Source organism: Pleurodeles waltl, chromosome 5 (genome assembly GCF_031143425.1).
Source record: "Pleurodeles waltl isolate 20211129_DDA chromosome 5, aPleWal1.hap1.20221129, whole genome shotgun sequence".
In the NCBI taxonomy this organism is placed as follows: Eukaryota; Metazoa; Chordata; class Amphibia; order Caudata; family Salamandridae; genus Pleurodeles; species Pleurodeles waltl.
This window is the reverse complement of record NC_090444.1, coordinates 1,478,133,025-1,478,153,630: the sequence shown is the minus strand read 5'-3', so window position 1 is coordinate 1,478,153,630 and position 20,606 is coordinate 1,478,133,025.

The window sequence follows — 20,606 nt, the reverse complement described above, 5'->3', positions numbered from 1 at the left end:
TGGATCCATGGGGGCTGCTCCACCGCCAGCACCCCGTCAACAGAACACCGTCACCGTCACTGTCATGGGATGTGATTCGGTGGGTGGTGTTCTGATGACGTGGCAGTGGAGGTGGAGCAGCCTCCACTTCCCCGCCGACCGCCAATCTGGCTGCTGGCGGCTCTCCGTCTCCGAAAAAGGACGGAGGGCTGCCAGCAGTCATAATATGCTGTGCGGAAAACCGCCTGCACTGGTGGTCTTCAGCACAGCGGTACCTCGGCGGCCTTTCCAAAAGACCGCCGAGGACAAAATGAGGCCCTAAGTGACTTGGTCCCTGTGTCCTGAAAATGAATTAAAACAAATATGTAAGTGGGCAGGGTGAGCACACCCGGACCCCAAAGGGCATATCAGTGGGTCATAAATGGACCCCCACCCCTTTACTGTCTAGCCATAACATGAACAACTTGGTGTGGCTTCACTTACAGGTCTTTGAGGCATGGTCCGTATAAAGGTTGATAACAGATTTTAGTTACAATATAAATAATTGCTTGATGGTACCATACTCATTTTAGGAATTGTGGTCTGTTCTAAGGTTATTTTACCCTGTGAAAAAGCCTTCTGCTGAGATGTCATGAATCATGTTTGAGAGAAAACTATTTTTGCATGATTTTCCCATAGAGGTTATGTAAGGTGCTCCACAAGCTAAAATGAGAGCATATATTCTGTAAACTCAGCAATATGAGAATTAAATCTGACCAGCTTGTAAATTGATTACCTTGTGTTTTACTGCAGCCTCCAGAGTGACTAACATCCTTACTTATGACAAAAGTGTGGCACACCTGAAGTCATCTTGATTGAATCAAACTGGTAAAACGTAAAACATTTAATTTAGAAAGGAACAAAACGAAGGGGTTCATTTTGTCATAGAAATTATGGTTAGTGCAATACAAAGAAAAATTAGGACACCTTTTAAGTGAGTTCTCCAACATCTTCCTTTTCTATTTCATTAAAGCATTCTGACGTGGACTAAAAATTCAATACCAGCAGTAGACTAACAGGTAACTACCTGGCAATCAGCAGCTTTACTACAGTGTTCTAATGAGCAACTAGAATGTTAAAATATGCCAAAAGTGTGGCACATCTGAACACCATCTTGATGGAATTTAAGTGGAAAACTCAAAGCGTTTTTGTTGGACCTGGCTTTTTGACAGGGACATCCCCAAACTTTTTGCCTCCTTCCTCCTATTTTTTCTGACCTGTTGTTGTTGGCTTTTGACCTCTGGGCACTTTACCACTGCTAACCAGTGCTAAAGTGCATATGCTCTCTGGGTAAATTGTACTACTGATTGGTTTATCCATGATTGACTATTTAATTTACTTGTAAGTCCCTGGTAGAGTGCACTACATGTGCCTAGGGCAGGTAGATTAAATGCTACTAGTGGGCCTGCAGCACTGGTTGTGCCACCCACCTCAGTAGCCCCTTAACCCTGTCTCAGGCCTGCCATTGCAAGGACTGTGTGTGCAGTTTCACTGCCACTTCGACTTGCCAAGCCTAGAACTCCCCTTTTACTACATATAAGTCATCCCTAATGTGTGCCCTAGGTAACCCCTAGAGCAGGGTGCTGTGTAGGTAAAAGGCAGGACATGTACCTGTGTAGTTATATGTCCTGGTAGTGTGAAACTCTTAAATTCGTTTTTACACTACTGTGAGGCCTACTCCTTTCATAAGCTAACATTGGGGCTGCCCTCATACACTGTTGAAGTGGCAGCTGCTGATCTGAAAGGAGCAGGAAGGTCATATTTAGTATGGCCACAATGGTAATACAAAATCCTGCTGACTGGTGAAGTCGGATTTAATATTACTATTCTAGAAAAGCCACTTTTAGAAAGTGAGCATTTCTTTGCCCTAAAATCTTGTTGTGCCCTTCAATCCACGTCTGGCTAGGTTTAGTTGACAGCTCCTTGTGCATTCACTCAGACACACCCCAAACACAGGGTACTCAGCCTCGCTTGCATACATCTGCATTTTGAATGGGTCTTCCTGGGCTGGGAGGGTGGAGGGCCTGCCCTCACACAAAGGACTGCCACACCCCCTACTGGGACTCTGGCAGACAGGAGTGAGCTGAAAGGGAACTTGGTGCATTTCTTAGAGACTCTTTGAAGTCACCCCCACTTCAAAGGCACAACTTAGTATAAAACAGGGCCTCTGCCCTACCTCATCAGACACTTGCTGGAGAAGAAACCTGAACCAGAAACTACATCCTGCCAAGAAGAACTGCCTAGCTGCTCAAAGGACTCACCTGTCTGCTTTTCTACAAAGGACTGCTGCCTTGCTGTTGGCCTGCTGCCTTGCTGAACTCTTGCCTGGCTGTAAAAGTGCTCTCCAAGGGCTTGGATAGAGCTTGCCTCCTGTTCCCTGAAGTCTCAGGCCCAAAAAGACTTCACTCTTCCTCTTGGACGCTCCGTGCGCCGAACTTTTCGACGCACAGCTTGTTCCGCGGCAAGAAAAACGCCGCACACCGACGCTGATCAACGCGATGCCTTCGGCACGACCGAAACTTTGACGCACGGCCTCGCAAGGACAACGCCGCCCGACTTCCCGGGAGAAATCGACGTGACGCCTGCCGTGAGATCAGAACTTTGACCCACGGCCTCGCAAGGACAACGCCGCCCGACTCCACAGGAGCAATCGACGCGACACCTGCCGTGAGATCAAAACTTTGACGCACGGCCTCGCAAGGACAACGCCGCCCGACTCCGCAGGAGAAATCGACGCGACGCCTGCCGTGAGATCAAAACTTTGACGCACGGCCTCGCAAGGACAACGCCGCCCGACTCCGCAGGAGAAATCGACGCGACGCCTGCCGTGAGATCGAAACTTCGACGCGCAGCCCCGCAGAACGACGCGCAGCCGGAAAACAAGTAGGAAAATCCACGCACAGACCCGGGACATCTGGTAATCCCCGCGACCCACAGAAAGAGACTGTCCGCGCGCCGGAAAACGACGCCCGACTTCCCCACGTGGAAAATAACGACGCAAGTCCGTGTGTGCTGGGGAGAAATCAACGCACACACCCTTTTTCCACGCACCTCTTCCTTTGTGGCCCTCTGAGGAGATTTTCCACCAGAAACCAGGTACTTTGTGTTTGAAAGAGACTCTGTTTACTTTCTAAAGACTTAAGACACTTTATATCACTTTTCAGTGATATCTTTACAAATTCATATTGCAACTTTGATCGTTTTGACCTGAAGATACCCAGATAAATATTATATATTTTTCTAAATACTGTGTGGTGTATTTTTGTGGTGCTATGCTATGGTGTTGTATGATTTATTGCACAAATGCTTTACACATTGCCTTCTAAGTTAAGCCTGACTGCTCGTGCCAAGCTACCGGAGGGTGAGCAAAGGCTGATTTTGGATTGTGTGTGACTTACCCTGACTAGAGTGAGGGTTCTTGCTTGGACAGAGGGCAACCTAACTGCCAACCAAAAACCCCATTTCTAACATTGGTGATCAGCGGTGAGGATAGGACTTGTGTTTGTGCAGTGACATACAGTAGCTAAGTATTTCACTACCTACCCACGGTTGAAGGTCAACTTGATTTTTCATCTTTTTTGGCTCTTGGTTCTCTGATGTCCTCCTGGATATACTATTGATATTTTGGACTTTGGATTTTGGTTTTTGCTGATAAGATCTTATCAAAATGGGATTGTGTACCTACTCATTCTTTGTTCGTACTGACCACCTCACTAAGGCTGACCTAAGGAAGCTTTGCAGAAAATGGGGCCTTCCTGTAGCAAGGAGATCTACTAAGGCGGAGATGCTACATGCCTACATAGTCTGGGGGGAAGAAAGATGGGCAGAGAGAGAGGCAGCAAGAAACCAAATGACTAAGTACCCCTCAGATGAGGAGGAGGACTACTCACATGAGAAGGAAGACTGCTCACATGAGGAGGAAGACTACTCAGATGAGGAAAGAGAACCAGTGGGAGATGAATGGCTCCTAGCTCTAGAGCGGTGTATAGAAGAGCTAGATGAGCAGCTTGAAAGGGCTGAGGCAGCAAGTCTCTTAGCCCTGGAAGAAGAAAAGATTGCAGCTCAAGAGCTGAGCTGTAAAGAGCTGAAACTGGAGGCCGGAAGGGCTGAGTCCAGTTCAGATGGTGGCAGCAAAAATCTTGCATCTAGTACTGCTGAAGAAGGGCACAAGCCCAGAGATGTGGTGCCCAACTTGAAGAAGGGAGTTGACACACCCCAGGAAGTTCAAGGGTATGAGGTAGTTCCCGTTATGCACAGGGTCCCTGAGAAGGATTGGGGAACTGGCACAGGGAGTCATATTCCTACTGGGGGGAGGGACACTTTACTGACTCTAGCAGAGAGTGACAGAGAAAAGGGTTCCCCCCTGGTGGACGTCCTGGATATAGAGTGTAGAGACATCCCAGAAGAGTTTGGGTTGAGTGTCAGGGACAGACAGATACTGTCTCACCAGTCTCAGGAGGGTGAAGTAGAGTGCTTTTCCAAGGTTGAGTTACTGGGTGGTTGGGTGAAGGGTACTGCGGTTAATACATGTGAAGGGCAGAGTGATGTAATTGCTGGAGAGCATATGTCTGGTCCTTATTTTCCAGAGCTACGCCAACACCAGGTGGAGTGTGAGTTCTCTGACCCCAGGGAACTTACAATGGAGGCAGACTTCTGGGTGAGTACCAGAGAGTCTGAAGAGGCATTTGGGGGTGCTCCTGAAGGGAGTGGTCTAGGTGGTTCCCAACCGAGTGTGGTGGGAAAGGATTCTAGTGTCCCAGGTAGGTCCCAGGTCCTAGAGGGTTCCATGAGAGAACACCAGGAGGGAAGCCTAGCCTGTACCGTAGGGCCACCTTTTGAGGGAAGCCCCGCAGTGTCAGAAGAACTTGGGGGGGGTGACTGTAGCCAGCATCCCAACAGTTCTGGTGTCTGGCAGTACCCCTCATAGTGAGGGGTTGCAGAAGTCCAGACATAGGGTTGAGAGGGGGTTGCAGACCCCAGTGGAGGACCTTGAGAGTCAGGGGACAGCTCTGAGAGCAGAGCCCCCCAGGAATTACGCAGGTGAAACCGTTTCTGGTTTGGGGGAAACCCAGACTCTGCCGGATGGGCAGAGGTCGGGAGACCTGCGCCAACGAGACTCTTGTGTGACCCTTGGGGATGGTGTGTCCCTTGTGGGGGGTGAGAGTGCCCCCCAGGAAGTCCTGGCATGCCAGGCAAAGATTCAACCTCAGGGTGGTGACTTTGGGTTGGATACCCAGGTTCAGAGGTTAAACTCTGACCTTGTGGGAGGTAGATGTGCCTCCCAAGAAGTCCTGCTGTGCCAGGCAATTGTCCAACCTCAGGATGTTGACTCTGGGTTGGATGACCAGGTTCAGAGGTTAAACTCTGACCTGGTGGGGGGTAGGTGTGCCCCCCAGAAAGTCCTGGCGTGCCAGGCAATTGCCCAACCTCAGGGTGGTGACCCTGGGTTGGGGAACCAGGCTCAGAGGTTAAACTCTGACCTGGTGGGAGGTAGGTGTGCCTCCCAGAAAGTCCTGGTGCGCCAGGCAATTGTTCAACTTCAGGGTGGTGACTCTGAGTTGAATGGCCCAGTTCAGAGGTTAAACTCTGACCTGGTGGAGGGTCAGTGTGCCCTCCAGGAAGTCCTGGCATGCCAGGCAATTGTTCAACTTCAGGGTGGTGACTCTGAGTTGAATGGTCAGGTGCAGAGGTTAAACTCTGACCTGGTGGAGGGTCAGTGTGCCCTCCAGGAAGTTGTGGCGTGCCAGGCAATTGTTCAACTTCAGGGTGGTGACTCTGAGTTGAATGGTCAGGTGCAGAGGTTAAACTCTGACCTGGTGGGGGGTAGGTGTGCCTCCCAGGAAGTCCTGGTTTGCTAGGCAGTGATCCAGTCTGAGGGTACAGACCCTGGGCTGGAAGACCAGGTTCAGGGTGTCCCCCCGGACCTGAGGGAGGGGCTACTGATAACAGTGCCCCTACCATGTTGTCTTCTGAGGAGGCCACTCCTAGTTGGAGGGTGCTGGACCCCTGAAGGGAGGGCAGGGGGAGGGAAGCCTCACCCCGGGCCCTAGTCCAACCTGAAGGTACAGGCCCCAGGTTAGAGGGCCAGTTGCAAGTTAACAGCCCTGCACTGGTGGAGGAATGGTACAGGGTGACTTCTGTAAGCACCCTGACCATGTTGGACTCTGGGGGTACCGCTCCAGGAGGGAGGGTACAAAGCCCCAGAGGGGAGGACCAGGTTCAGGCTGTCATCCCTGACCTGGTGGAAGGGAGAGTGGTTAAAGGTTGCCCAGCACCTGGGGCTACCGCCCCCCACTCTCCACAGCCACAGTGGTTGGAGAGCTTTGAGAGGCCTGGGGCCTGGCTCTCATCCCTGGCAGCTGTCAGTAATCACTGTGGCTTGTTGTCCGGGTGGACAGAGTTATCCCTGGGGAGGGGACAAGTGTCACACCCCAGGGGTAGAGTGGGCAACACCACTGTGTTGGTCATGGTGGTACTATCCTGCTCCTGGGATACATCTGTGAGCAAAGTAAGGTTAGGTGCTGCACAGATGGGATCCGCAGGTAAGGAGAAAGGTTCCCCATGGGTTGGCTTAGTGGGCCCTGAGAGTATGGACAGAGTGATCCAATTGGAGTCAGGAAGGCGAAGAACTGGAGCATGCCCCTGCTGTTGTGGGCCTGGGTCCTTGTTCTGTCGCCTCAAACAGGGAAGTACATCAGGATAGTGATTGTTCTCCCCTGGCTTTAGGCTGGTAGGGGGTCATGTCGGACCTGGCTTTTTGACAGGGACATCCCCAAACTTTTTGCCTCCTTCCTCCTATTTTTTCTGACCTTTTGTTGTTGGCTTTTGACCTCTGGGCACTTTACCACTGCTAACCAGTGCTAAAGTGCATATGCTCTCTGGGTAAATTGTACTACTGATTGGTTTATCCATGATTGACTATTTAATTTACTTGTAAGTCCCTGGTAGTGTGCACTACATGTGCCTAGGGCAGGTAGATTAAATGCTACTAGTGGGCCTGCAGCACTGGTTGTGCCACCCACCTCAGTAGCCCCTTAACCCTGTCTCAGGCCTGCCATTGCAAGGCCTGTGTGTGCAGTTTCACTGCCACTTCGACTTGGCATTTAAAAGTACTTGCCAAGCCTAGAACTCCCCTTTTACTACATATAAGTCATCCCTAATGTGTGCCCTAGGTAACCCCTAGAGCAGGGTGCTGTGTAGGTAAAAGGCAGGACATGTACCTGTGTAGTTATATGTCCTGGTAGTGTGAAACTCCTAAATTTGTTTTTACACTACTGTGAGGCCTACTCCTTTCATAGGCTAACATTGGGGCTGCCCTCATACACTGTTGAAGTGGCAGCTGCTGATCTGAAAGGAGCAGGAAGGTCATATTTAGTATGGCCACAATGGTAATACAAAATCCTGCTGACTGGTGAAGTCGGATTTAATATTACTATTCTAGAAATGCCACTTTTAGAAAGTGAGCATTTCTTTGCACTAAAATCTTGTTGTGCCCTTCAATCCACGTCTGGCTAGGTTTAGTTGACAGCTCCTTGTGCATTCACTCAGACACACCCCAAACACAGGGTACTCAGCCTCACTTGCATACATCTGCATTTTGAATGGGTCTTCCTGGGCTGGGAGGGTGGAGGGCCTGCCCTCACACAAAGGACTGCCACACCCCCTACTGGGACTCTGGCAGACAGGATTGAGCTGAAAGGGAACTTGGTGCATTTCTTAGAGACTCTTTGAAGTCACCCCCACTTCAAAGGCACAACTTAGTATAAAACAGGGCCTCTGCCCTACCTCATCAGACACTTGCTGGAGAAGAAACCTGAACCAGAAACTACATCCTGCCAAGAAGAACTGCCTGGCTGCTCAAAGGACTCACCTGTCTGCTTTTCTACAAAGGACTGCTGCCTTGCTGTTGGCCTGCTGCCTTGCTGAACTCTTGCCTGGCTGTAAAAGTGCTCTCCAAGGGCTTGGATAGAGCTTGCCTCCTGTTCCCTGAAGTCTCAGGCCCAAAAGACTTCACTCTTCCTCTTGGACGCTCCGTGCGCCGAACTTTTCGACGCACAGCTTGTTCCGCGGCAAGAAAAACGCCGCACACCGAAGCTGATCAACGCGACGCCTTCGGGACGACCGAAACTTTGACGCACGGCCTCGCAAGGACAACGCCGCCCGACTTCCTGGGAGAAATCGCCACGACGCCTGCCGTGAGATCAAAACTTTGACGCACGGCCTCGCAAGGACAACGCCGCCCGACTCCGCAGGAGAAATCGACGCAACACCTGCCGTGAGATCAAAACTTTGACGCACGGCCTCGCAAGGACAACGCCGCCCGACTCCGCAGGAGAAATCGACGCGACGCCTGCCGTGAGATCTCCAGCAAGTGTCTGATGAGGTAGGGCAGAGGCCCTGTTTTATACTAAGTTGTGCCTTTGAAGTGGGGGTGACTTCAAAGAGTCTCTAAGAAATGCACCAAGTTCCCTTTCAGCTCAATCCTGTCTGCCAGAGTCCCAGTAGGGGGTGTGGCAGTCCTTTGTGTGAGGGCAGGCCCTCCACCCTCCCAGCCCAGGAAGACCCATTCAAAATGCAGATGTATGCAAGTGAGGCTGAGTACCCTGTGTTTGGGGTGTGTCTGAGTGAATGCACAAGGAGCTGTCAACTAAACCTAGCCAGACGTGGATTGAAGGGCACAACAAGATTTTAGTGCAAAGAAATGCTCACTTTCTAAAAGTGGCATTTCTAGAATAGTAATATTAAATCCGACTTCACCAGTCAGCAGGATTTTGTATTACCATTCTGGCCATACTAAATATGACCTTCCTGCTCCTTTCAGATCAGCAGCTGCCACTTCAACAGTGTATGAGGGCAGCCCCAATGTTAGCCTATGAAAGGAGCAGGCCTCACAGTAGTGTAAAAACAAATTTAGGAGTTTCACACTACCAGGACATATAACTACACAGGTACATGTCCTGCCTTTTACCTACACAGCACCCTGCTCTAGGGGTTACCTAGGGCACACATTAGGGATGACTTATATGTAGTAAAAGGGGAGTTCTAGGCTTGGCAAGTACTTTTAAATGCCAAGTCGAAGTGGCAGTGAAACTGCACACACAGCCCTTGCAATGGCAGGCCTGAGACAGGGTTAAGGGGCTACTGAGGTGGGTGGCACAACCAGTGCTGCAGGCCCACTAGTAGCATTTAATCTACCTGCCCTAGGCACATGTAGTGCACTCTACCAGGGACTTACAAGTAAATTAAATAGTCAATCGTGGATAAACCAATCAGTAGTACAATTTACCCAGAGAGCATATGCACTTTAGCACTGGTTAGCAGTGGTAAAGTGCCCAGAGGTCAAAAGCCAACAACAACAGGTCAGAAAAAATAGGAGGAAGGAGGCAAAAAGTTTGGGGATGTCCCTGTCAAAAAGCCAGGTCCAACATGACCCCCTACCAGCCTAAAGCCAGGGGAGAACAATCACTATCCTGATGTACTTCCCTGTTTGAGGCGACAGAACAAGGACCCAGGCCCACAACAGCAGGGGCATGCTCCAGTTCTTCGCCTTCCTGACTCCAATTGGATCACTCTGTCCATACTCTCAGGGCCCACTAAGCCAACCCATGGGGAACCTTTCTCCTTACCTGCGGATCCCATCTGTGCAGCACCTAACCTTACTTTGCTCACAGATGTATCCCAGGAGCAGGATAGTACCACCATGACCAACCCAGTGGTGTTGCCCACTCTACCCCTGGGGTGTGACACTTGTCCCCTCCCCAGGGATAACTCTGTCCACCCGGACAGCAAGCCACAGTGATTACTGACAGCTGCCAGGGATGAGAGCCAGGCCCCAGGCCTCTCAAAGCTCTCCAACCACTGTGGCTGTGGAGAGTGGGGGGCGGTAGCCCCAGGTGCTGGGCACCCTTTAACCACTCTCCCTTCCACCAGGTCAGGGATGACAGCCTGAACCTGGTCCTCCCCTCTGGGGCTTTGTACCCTCCCTCCTGGAGCGGTACCCCCAGAGTCCAACATGGTCAGGGTGCTTACAGAAGTCACCCTGTACCATTCCTCCACCAGTGCAGGGCTGTTAACCTGCAACTGGCCCTCCAACCTGGGGCCTGTACCTTCAGGTTGGACTAGGGCCCGGGGTGAGGCTTCCCTCCCCCTGCCCTCCCTTCTGGGGTCCAGCACCCTCCAACTAGGAGTGGCCTCCTCAGAAGACAACATGGTAGGGGCACTGTTATCAGTAGCCCCTCCCTCCAGGTCCGGGGGGACACCCTGAACCTGGTCTTCCAGCCCAGGGTCTGTACCCTCAGACTGGATCACTGCCTGGCAAACTAGGACTTCCTGGGAGGCACACCTACCCCCCACCAGGTCAGAGTTTAACCTCTGCACCTGCCCATTCAACTCAGAGTCACCACCCTGAAGTTGAACAATTGCCTGGCACGCCAGGACTTCCTGGAGGGCACACTGACCCTCCACCAGGTCAGAGTTTAACCTCTGAACTTGGCCATTCAACTCAGAGTCACCACCCTGAAGTTGAACAATTGCCTGGCACGCCAGGACTTCCTGGAGGGCACACTGACCCTCCACCAGGTCAGAGTTTAACCTCTGAACTGGGCCATTCAACTCAGAGTCACCACCCTGAAGTTGAACAATTGCCTGGCGCACCAGGACTTTCTGGGAGGCACACCTACCTCCCACCAGGTCAGAGTTTAACCTCTGAGCCTGGTTCCCCAACCCAGGGTCACCACCCTGAGGTTGGGCAATTGCCTGGCACACCAGGACTTTCTGGGGGGCACACCTACCCCCCACCAGGTCAGAGTTTAACCTCTGAACCTGGTCATCCAACCCAGAGTCAACACCCTGAGGTTGGACAGTTGCCTGGCACAGCAGGGCTTCTTGGGAGGCACACCTACCTCCCACCAGGTCAGAGTTTAACCTCTGAACCTGGGTATCCAACCCAGAGTCACCACCCTGAGGTTGAACAATTGCCTGGCACGCCAGGACTTCCTGGGGGGCACTCTCACCCCCCACAAGGGACACACCGTCCCCAAGGGCCACACAAGAGTCTGGTTGGCGCAGGTCTCCCGACCTCTGCCCCTCCGGCAGAGTCTGGGTTTCCCCCAAACCAGAAATGGTTTCACCTGGGTCATTCCTGGGGGGGCTCTGCTCTCAGAGCTGTCCCCTGACTCTCAAGGTCCTCCACTGGGGTCTGCAACCCCCTCTCAACCCTATGTCTGGACTTCTGCACCCCCTCACTAGGAGGGGTACTGCCAGACACCAGAACTGTTGGGATGCTGGCTACAGTCACCCCCCCAAGTTCTTCTGACACTGCAGGGCTTTACTCAAAAGGTGGCCCTACGGTACAGGCTAGGCTTCCCTCCTGGTGTTCCCTCATGGAACCCTCTAGGACCTGGGACCTACCTGGAACACTAGAATCCTTTCCCACCACACTCGGTTGGGAACCACCTAGACCACTCCCTTCAGGAGCACCCCCAAATGCCTCTTCAGACTCTCTGGTACTCACCCAGAAGTCTGCCTCCATTGTAAGTTCCCTGGGGTCAGAAAACTCACACTCCACCTGGTGTTGGCGCAGCTCTGGAAAATAAGGACCAGACATATGCTCTCCAGCAATTACATCACTCTGCCCTTCACATGTATTAACCACAGTACCCTTCACCCAACCACCCAGTAACTCAACCTTGGAAAAGCACTCTACTTCACCCTCCTGAGACTGGTGAGACAGTATCTGTCTGTCCCTGACACTCAACCCAAACTCTTCTGGGATGTCTCTACACTCTATATCCAGGACGTCCACCAGGGGGGAACCCTTTTCTCTGTCACTCTCTGCTAGAGTCAGTAAAGTGTCCCTTCCCCCAGTAGGAATATGACACCCTGTGCCAGTTCCCCAATCCTTCTCAGGGACCCTGTGCATAACAGGAACTACCTCATACCCTTGAACCGCCTGGGGTGTGTCAACTCCCTTCTTCAAGTTGGGCACCACATCTCTGGGCTTGTGCCCTTCTTCAGCAGTACTAGATGCAAGATTTTTGCTGCCACCATCTGAACTGGACTCAGCCCTTCCGGCCTCCAGTTTCAGCTCTTTACAGCTCAGCTCTTGAGCTGCAATCTTTTCTTCTTCCAGGGCTAAGAGTCTTTTTGCCTAAACCTCTGCAAGATACTCCTCTAATTGTTGCTCCTGTCGCCTTTGACTTCGGAGCCATTCATCTATTTCTGGGTCACTGTCCAACTCGGAGTAGTCTTCCTCCTCATGTGAGAAGTCTTCCTCCTCCTGTGCGTAGTCCTCCTCCTCATCTGAGGGGTACTTAGTCATTTGGTTTCTTGCTGCCTCTCTCTCTGCCCATCTTTCCTCCCCCCAGACTATGTAGTGATGGAGCATCTCCGCCTTAGTAGATCTCCTTGCTACAGGAAGGCCCCATTTTCTGCAAAGCTTCCTTAGGTCAGCCTTAGTGAGGTGGTCAGTACGAACAAAGAATGAGTAGGTACACAATCCCATTTTGATAAGATCTTATCAGCAAAAACCAAAATCCAAAGTCCAAAATATCAATAGTATATCCAGGAGGACATCAGAGAACCAAGAGCCAAAAAAGATGAAAAATCAAGTTGACCTTCAACTGTGGGTAGGTAGTGAAATACTTAGCTAATGTATGTCACTGCACAAATACAAGTCCTATCCTCACCGCTGATCACCAATGTTAGAAATGGGGTTTTTGGTTGGCAGTTAGGTTGCCCTCTGTCCAAGCAAGAACCCTCACTCTAGTCAGGGTAAGTCACACACCATCCAAAATCAGCCTGTGCTCACCCTCCGGTAGCTTTGCACGAGCAGTCAGGCTTAACTTAGAAGGCAATGTGTAAAGCATTTGTGCAATAAATCATACAACACCATAGCATAACACCACAAAAATACACCACACAGTATTTAGAAAAATATATAATATTTATCTGGGTATCTTCAGGTCAAAATGATCAAAGTTGCAATATGAATTTGTAAAGATATCACTGAAAAGTGATATAAAGTGTCTTAAGTCTTTAGAAAGTAAATAGAGTCTCTTTCAAACACAAAGTACCTGGTTTCTGGTGGAAAATCTCCTCAGAGGGCCACAAAGGAAGAGGTGCGTGGAAAAAGGGTGTGTGCGTCGATTTCTCCCCAGCACACACGGACTTGCGTCGTTATTTTTCCACGCGGGGAAGTCGGGCGTCGTTTTCCGGCACGCGGACAGTCTCTTTCTGTGGGTCGCGGGGATTACCAGATGTCCCGGGTCTGTGCGTGGATTTTCCTGCTTGTTTTCCGGCTGCGCGTCGTTCTGCGGGGCTGCGCGTCGAAGTTTCAATCTCACGGCAGGCGTCGCGTCGATTTCTCCTGCGGAGTCGGGCGGCGTTGTCCTTGCGAGGCCGTGCGTCAAAGTTTTGATCTCACGGCAGGCGTCGCGTCGATTTTCTCTTGCGGAGTCGGGCGGCGTTGTCCTTGCGAGGCCGTGCGTCAAAGTTTTGATCTCACGACAGGCGTCGCGTCGATTTCTCCTGCGGAGTCGGGCGGCGTTGTCCTTGCGAGGCCGTGCGTCAAAGTTTTGATCTCACGGCAGGCGTCGCGTCGATTTCTCCCGGGAAGTCGGGCGGCGTTGTCCTTGCGAGGCCGTTCGTCAAAGTTTCAGTCGTCCCGAAGGCGTCGCGTTGATCAGCGTCGGTGTGCGGCGTTTTTCTTGCCGCGGAACAAGCTGTGCGTCGAAAAGTTCGGCGCACGGAGCGTCCAAGAGGAAGAGTGAAGTCTTTTTGGTCCTGAGACTTCAGGGAACAGGAGGCAAGCTCTATCCAAGCCCTTGGAGAGCACTTTAACAGCCAGGCAAGAGTTCAGCAAGGCAGCAGGCCAACAGCAAGGCAGCAGTCCTTTGTAGAAAAGCAGACAGGTGAGTTCTTTGAGCAGCCAGGCAGTTCTTCTTGGCAGGAAGTAGTTTCTGGTTCAGGTTTCTTCTCCAGCAAGTGTCTGATGAGGTAGGGCAGAGGCCCTGTTTTATACTAAGTTGTGCCTTTGAAGTGGGGGTGACTTCAAAGAGTCTCTAAGAAATGCACCAAGTTCCCTTTCAGCTCAATCCTGTCTGCCAGAGTCCCAGTAGGGGGTGTGGCAGTCCTTTGTGTGAGTGCAGGCCCTCCACCCTCCCAGCCCAGGAAGACCCATTCAAAATGCAGATGTATGCAAGTGAGGCTGAGTACCCTGTGTTTGGGGTGTGTCTGAGTGAATGCACAAGGAGCTGTCAACTAAACCTAGCCAGACGTGGATTGAAGGGCACAACAAGATTTTAGTGCAAAGAAATGCTCACTTTCTAAAAGTGGCATTTCTAGAATAGTAATATTAAATCCGACTTCACCAGTCGAAAGGATTTTGTATTACCATTCTGGCCATACTAAATATGACCTTCCTGCTCCTTTCAGATCAGCAGCTGCCACTTCAACAGTGTATGAGGGCAGCCCCAATGTTAGCCTATGAAAGGAGCAGGCCTCACAGTAGTGTAAAAACGAATTTAGGAGTTTCACACTACCAGGACATATAACTACACAGGTACATGTCCTGCCTTTTACCTACACAGCACCCTGCTCTAGGGGTTACCTAGGGCACACATTAGGGATGACTTATATGTAGTAAAAGGGGAGTTCTAGGCTTGGCAAGTACTTTTAAATGCCAAGTCGAAGTGGCAGTGAAACTGCACACACAGGCCTTGCAATGGCAGGCCTGAGACAGGGTTAAGGGGCTACTGAGGTGGGTGGCACAACCAGTGCTGCAGGCCCACTAGTAGCATTTAATCTACCTGCCCTAGGCACATGTAGTGCACTCTACCAGGGACTTACAAGTAAATTAAATAGTCAATCATGGATAAACCAATCAGTAGTACAATTTACCCAGAGAGCATATGCACTTTCGCACTGGTTAGCAGTGGTAAAGTGCCCAGAGGTCAAAAGCCAACAACAACAGGTCAGAAAAAATAGGAGGAAGGAGGCAAAAAGTTTGGGGATGTCCCTGTCAAAAAGCCAGGTCCAACAGGCATGGAGAGATTAACGCCCTCATTACAGCCCTGGCGGTCGGTGTTAAAGTGGTGGTAATACCGCCAACAGGCCAGCGGTTAAAAAATGGGATCACAACCATGGTGTAAACCGCCAACACAGACAGTCACTTTAACACTCTGACCGCCACGGCGGTAGCAACAGACACTGCGCCGGTAACTGCCAACAGAGAGGTGGAAGACAATGTACCGCCCACCCCATCACAACCCGCCAATCCGCCAGCTTTTCCGGGGAGGTACCAACTCCATCAAAAGCACGGCGGAAATCGGACTAGGAAGGGAAACCACTCACCACTCGACACAAACGAAGAACCACGAAGCCATGGAGCCCGTGCTGCAGGTCCTGCGCATGCTGGTCTACCTCCTCATCTACTTGGAATACGAAAGGGAGTGGCGACGACCACAGTGAGTACTACACCTAGTACACAGGGGAAGGGGGAGGAAAACAAGAGAGACACACACATGCAACATGCAACACCCCCACCCACAACACCATACACACAAAAACATGCATCAACATTACATTTACACCCTGTAGCCTCCTGGAAAAATGCAGGGACAAAAGGAATAGAGTTAAATCAGTGATATTTTAGAAATAGGAAGATATACGTAATAAATAGAAAAAAAAGTATTTACAAAAATACACAATATGTACATAAAGCGGTACAATGCCCATTCAAAGTGTCCGTGGGTCACTGTGCCAAAAATCATGGGCCAAGCCCACACTTGAGTCCTGCCTCAATACGGAGAGAACACTTCAGGGGCATCAGGTCAAAAACACACAGGCACCTCAGTGGGATGGGGAAGGGGGGCACCTCTGCCGGAAGATGGAATAACGCCACTGCTCCTCAGGGGGCTCCATGCCCACTGCTTGGTCTGGGGAGTGCAAAGCAACAGTCTCTCAAGTCTCTCAAGTGGGTGGTGTGCCCACTGCTTGGTCCTGGGGAGTGCAAAGCCACAGTCTCTCTAATGGGTACCTTTCTCCACTGGTTTTGCAGGGGGCTTTGTGCCCAGTGTGCTTCATCCTGCCAAGGATTGGGTGAGTGGATGCCTCTCTCAACTGGTTCTGGAGGGGGCTTTGTGCCCAGTGTGCTTCATCCTGCCAAGGATTGGGTGAGTGGATGCATATCTCCACTGGTCTGGAGGGGGCTTTGTGCCCAGTGTACTTCATCCTGCCAAGGATTGGGTGAGTGGATGCCTCTTTCCACTGGTTCTGGAGGGGGTGTTGTGCCCAGTGTGCTTCATCCTGCCAAGGATTGGGTGAGTGGATGCATATCTCCACTGGTTCTGGAGGGGGCTTTGTGCCCAGTGTGCTTCATCCTGCCAAGGATTGGGTGAGTGGGTGCCTTTCTCCACTGGTTCTCGAGGGGGCTTTGTCCCCAGCGTGCTTTATCCTGCCAAGGATTGGGTGAGTGGGTGCCTTCCTCCACTGGTTCTGGAGGGGGCTTTGTGCACTGTGATGCTACACTTGGGAGGTGGCAGTTCACAGTCTTTCACCTGGGTGTCCGAGGCACGAGATTTGCAGGGACCAGGTTGAATGATAGTCCATGGAGGCAGGGCTAGACTACATCCTGTGGCGGCTAAGGCTGCAAACTGGTTGTAGTGCTGGTGGGGGTGCTTACAGTGGTCGTGGGAGGCTCCAGCCCTTCTCCTGCAGCCTCAGACGGCTGCCCACTGGGGGTGCTGCTGCTGGTAGTGGTGCTACTGTCAGCGGTGCAGGTGGCGGTGCTTGCGGTGGTGCTAGCGGCGATGCAGGTGGTGGTGCTGGCTGTGGTGCAGGTGCTGGTACTGCCAGTGGTGGGTGGAGGCCCCAGTCCTTCTCCTGCAGCCTCGGATGGCTGATCACTGGGGATGCTGCTACTGACAGTAGTGGTGCTTGCGGCGGTGCAGGTGGCGGTGCCAGTGGTGGGGCTGCTGGCGGTGCTGGCCGCGGTGCAGGTGGCGGTGCTGGCGGTTGTGCTGGTAGCCACCAGTCTTTCACCTGCAGCCTCCGACAACTGAAGTGCCTTTCCTGGTGTTTTCTGCCCCTTCCTCACATTAGCAGATGGTGGTGTCACCTTGGGTCTGGCAGCTGGAATCTTTGAGGTGGCCTTGCTGGCTGGTTGGTGCTCCTTCCCCTTGCTGCATGCTGTCCTCCTCTTCACCTTGGCAGGTGGCAGAATGGTTTTGTCCTTGGCAGGTGTTGGTGGCACACTGGCTGGGCTGACGGGTGCCCCCTTTGTGCCTCTGTTAGCTGCAGGAACCACAGCGGACGTTGACTTGGTGGCTGAGGTGCTGGGCTGGGTTCTGGACACCCTGGCCTGAGGTGAAGGAAGTAGGGAAGAGGTCAATGTTTGCCAGGAAAAGCGTCTTAGAGACACTGGGGTGGGAAGAGTGAGAGTGTTTGGGAGTGTAGGAAGAGGGAGTGGTTGTAGGCGGTGTCTGTCTGCTGTGTTTGGGTGCAGGTGCATGGGCTGGATGCTGTTGTGAGGTGGATGGCTGTTGGGTCGGTGGGTGGGTGCTTGTGTTTGTGTGCTTTGGGAGGAGGGGTCACAGACACACTGGGAGAGGACACAGGGGATGTGTGCATGGATGTGGGGCTGATGACTTCCAGTGAAGGGTGTGTTGTGATGGGTGTGCTGGTGATGGAGGTAGTGGATGAGGATGTGGAGCATGAAGGTGTGAGTGGAGACGCTACTGGGAGGGAGGTGTAGAAAGAGGAGGAGGGGGACACAGTGGAGGCAGTGGAAGTTGGTGTGTCTGCATGGGGATGGTGCTTGTGTGAGTGCCTGTGAGATGAAGTGTGGTGCTTGTGTTTGCCTGAGCCACTTTTGTGTGGTGATTTGGGTGCTGGTCTGAAGGTGTGCTTGGGATAGGCTGGGGTTGAGGGGATTGGGACTGGGTAGAGGAAGTTGGAGGGGGGATGCTGGAGACAGGGACAAGGGCTGCCGTCAGGGAGGAGGCCAGAGCCTGAAATGTTCTCTTTTGGGTCACCACGCCAGAATGAATGCCCTCCAGGTATGCATTTGTTTGTTGCAAATGCCTGTTGACACCCTGGATGGCATTCAGAATGGTTGACTGCCCACATTGAGGGATCTCAGGAGGTCAATAGCCTCCTCACTGACGGCAGCAGGCCTGACTGGGGCAGGGCCTTAGGTGCCTTGGGCGAAGGAGATGCCCATTCTCCTGGGTGAGTGGGCAAGGGAAACACGCTGAGGGGCTGCTGGGAGGGCGGTGCTGGTAGGGGGAATGGCGGCTGTACCCTTTTGTTGGGGTGGGCACAGAGGTGTCCGCCACCGCCAGGGAGAAGCCATCAGAAGAGGAGTCACTGTCTGAGGTGTCCCCTCCTGTCCCCGTCGTGGTGCTCCCGTTGCCCTCTGTCCCACTATTCCCTTGCCCTCTGTCCCACTAGTGCCCTCACTGTTGGTGGATTCGGCCTCCAGGACTATGTGGGATGCAGCTCCCTCCGTCGCCGGTGCCTCTGCTCCTCCACCAGATGATGCTCATGCACACAAGGACAGGGTGACAAAACAAAAAGGGGGGGGAGACAGAGGATACACTTGGTCAATGCCAGCAACACCACCACCGTTGGCATACACAACACACAGGGAGCAGCCCTATGCACTACCAGTTACTAAGATAGTCACCAGCCCATGGGGTACAATGCCTACTGCCAATCAGCTGCACACCTGAAAACCACCGGACTCTGCCCAGTAGTAGATGCCCACTAACACGATTGGGGTAGGAGTGCTTCAGAGCCTGCTCAACAAGGGACCTACCCTGCCTTCTTCGCCCTGGCCTAGGGGCGCCCACAGCCCACATCCCCCACCCAGGTAACCCTTAACGCGTGCAAAGTCATGATTCTGAATCTGTATTCACCCCCTTGTGGCTGCTGTGATGCCTTCAAGCGCCTACCCAACTCCGGAGAGGCCACCGCCAGGATGCGGAACATCATGGGGGTCATTTTGAGACGGGCACCCCTTCCTCGCTGGGAGGCCAGCCCCAGCTGGGCCTCCGCTGTCTTCTTTGCCCAGCGGCACAGGTCCTCCCACCGTTTGCAGCAGTGGGTGCTTCGCCTGTCAAAGACCCCCATGGTCCAAACCTCCTTGGCGATTGCACCGCAAATACCCTTTTTCTGGTGGGTGCTGACCTGCATGGAAAAAACTGCAGAAAAGGGAATTAGTCAACAGTCCGGACCATCACACTCATGGCCCACCAGATCCCTCCCATCCCCTGACACACAAACAATGATCACAATACATGCAACACTCTGGCCAGGATGCCTCTGCCCCCACTACATGTGGCTTACACACACAGCAGTCCATACATTCAATGCCCACGCATCATGCTCACAGTGTACTCACCTGTTTGTCTGGAGGACCGTAGAGTAACGTGTACAGGGGTGGGACCCCATCCACCAGTTTCTCCAACTCCTCCGCAGTGAAGGCAGGGGCCCTTTCCCCAGACACATGAGCCATTGTCGCTTCCTGACACAGGTCACAACATCACTTGCAGGGTAGGTCCTCTCCTTTTGAAGGTCAGGTAGCAAGTGAGTGAACAGATAGAAAATGGCGGTCACGTCTGCGGCGGTGCGTACCGTCACCACCTGCGTACATCGCCATTGGCTCCTGGAACCAATAGGGCCCAATGATAACCAATGCGAAGTTGTGCGGCGGTCTTTGACCACCTACTGTAATGGCGCACAACGCCAGTGGAATTACCTCATTTCAACTTGTCCCTGCTCACAGGTCGGCCAGCTGCCTTTTCAGGGGGGCACAAGGCATGGCACCAAACTGCGTCACAGCAGACATTGGCACAGCAACTGATTTTTAGATTCACATACTGGTTCTGTAAAGGAATTTTTTTTTAATTAGTGCAATAGATGTGTGAATATGACCCACTGATCACTGTTTTCTTCCATAGGCTTCAACCGCTGAGGCTGAATATGAGATGGCGACATCCTCCGGTGTACAGACCCCTGGTGGACCTTGCAACAATGGAGGACAGACACATTATCATAACACACAGACTTGATCGGGCCACAATCCAAGAACTGTGTACCCAATTGGAGCCAGACCTGATTTTAGCTATCCGCCACCCCACAGGTATCCCCCCTCTAGTGCAAGTCCTCTCAGTGCTCCATTTCCTGACAAGTGGTTCCTTCCAAACTACAGTGGCCATGGCATCAGGCATGTCTCAGCCAATGTTCTCCAACGTATTGACCAGAGTGTTGTCAGCCCTGCTGAAACACATGCGCAGCTACATCGCATTCCCCCAGGTGGAGGATTTGGCCACAGTGATAGCTGACTTTATGCCCTGGGACATATCCCCAACATCATTGGTGCCATTGAAGGTACACATGTGGCATTCCCTCCCCCCCCCCAGAGAAATGAACACGTTTTCAGGAATAGAAAAAGCTATTACTCTATGAATGTGCAGATGGTGTGTTTGGCGGACCAGTACATCTCCCATGAGAATGCCAAGTATCCTGGCTCTGTGCATGATGCCTTTGTCTTGAGGAATAGCAGCATCCCATATGTGATGGGCCAA